Source organism: Hemitrygon akajei, chromosome 18 (assembly GCF_048418815.1).
Source record: "Hemitrygon akajei chromosome 18, sHemAka1.3, whole genome shotgun sequence".
In the NCBI taxonomy this organism is placed as follows: Eukaryota; Metazoa; Chordata; class Chondrichthyes; order Myliobatiformes; family Dasyatidae; genus Hemitrygon; species Hemitrygon akajei.
The window spans coordinates 63,637,559-63,638,746 of record NC_133141.1 but is presented as its reverse complement, the minus strand read 5'-3'; the positions used below and the strand labels follow the sequence as shown (position 1 = coordinate 63,638,746).

The 1,188-nt window shown below is 43.3% G+C and overlaps 1 non-coding gene across 1 annotated transcript; it reads right to left on the bottom strand.

The window, feature by feature from the left end:
• Nucleotides 1-846: 846 nt before the first annotated feature.
• trnac-gca (transfer RNA cysteine (anticodon GCA)) lies at nucleotides 847-918 on the bottom strand. The gene has a single exon. It is a non-coding gene; the product is annotated as a tRNA-Cys (tRNA).
• Between the last annotated feature and the right edge of the window lie 270 nt (nucleotides 919-1,188).

The following is a 1,188-nucleotide window of genomic DNA, read 5'->3' as shown; positions in this document are numbered from 1 at the left end:
CTTTTTAAAATAGTACCATCAGACTTCAACGGACCGCTCTATCTTTGCTGGTAAGTGACCCAGTTACGGGGTACGTAACAGACAAATCAAGCCAATCTTCTTTTCTGTAAAAAAAAAGCTCAAAAAGCAAATTAATGCAGAAAAAAGTCTAGAAAGACAATAAGACATGGGAACAGAATTAGGCCATTCGCCCCATCAAGTTTGCTTCGCCATTCGATCATTGCTGATTTACTATCCCTCTCAATCCCATTCGCTTGCTTACTCCCCATAACTTTTGCCGCCCTTACTAACCAAAGAACCTATCAGCCTCTGCTTTAAATATACTCAATGACTTAGCCTCCACAGATTCACCACCCTCTAGCTAAATGAATTCCTCCTCATCTCTGCACTAAACTTTAATTTGAATCGCTTTTCTACTTATACTTCACATACGGGATTGAACCATTTTAAGGTGCAGACCAACTATTTCCGCTTTCGTATTGTATTTATTTATTTAGGCAACAGCGCGGAGTAGGAGTAGGCCTTTTGAACAACGTCTCCCCCTCCCACCCCACCGACAACTAACCCTAATCGGGTTAACGAGACAATTAACCTACCCGGCAGGTCTTTAGACTGCGGGCGAAAACCGGAAAACGCAGAGAAAAACCACGTATTCCACTGGAAGGAAATACAACGGCTCTTTAGGATTGCGCCGGAATTGAGCTCCGAACTTCGGAACGCTCTGCTGATGTTGTCCTGCATTAAGTGGTTGGTTGTATACAGCACATTGTCCTGAAGGCTAATGTGTATTTGATAAGAGATCGTTTCAAAAAGCAAGGCTTGACTGGAGATTATGGAACTCAGCTAAGGGGGCACCTGGATTTGAACCAGGGACCTCTTGATCTGCAGTCAAATGCTCTACCACTGAGCTATACCCCCTACTGAACTACAAATACATGGATTTTTAAATGGTGCCAGAAGTGACAGTTTTTCCACAAATTTCCATTTTTTAAATTTTAATGATGGTTTATCTCTCACCAGAAGATATTGTAGCGATGTACTACACACAGAGCTAGAGATGACACGCAGTCGGTAAGTTGTTTCGAGACTAGTTTATTCAAACTTCGCGGTGCTGGCATTTAATCCCTCTCCGGGCGGAAATGACGTCAGAGGTGCATTACCAAAGTCTCCCCCCGCGTGCTGGCTATT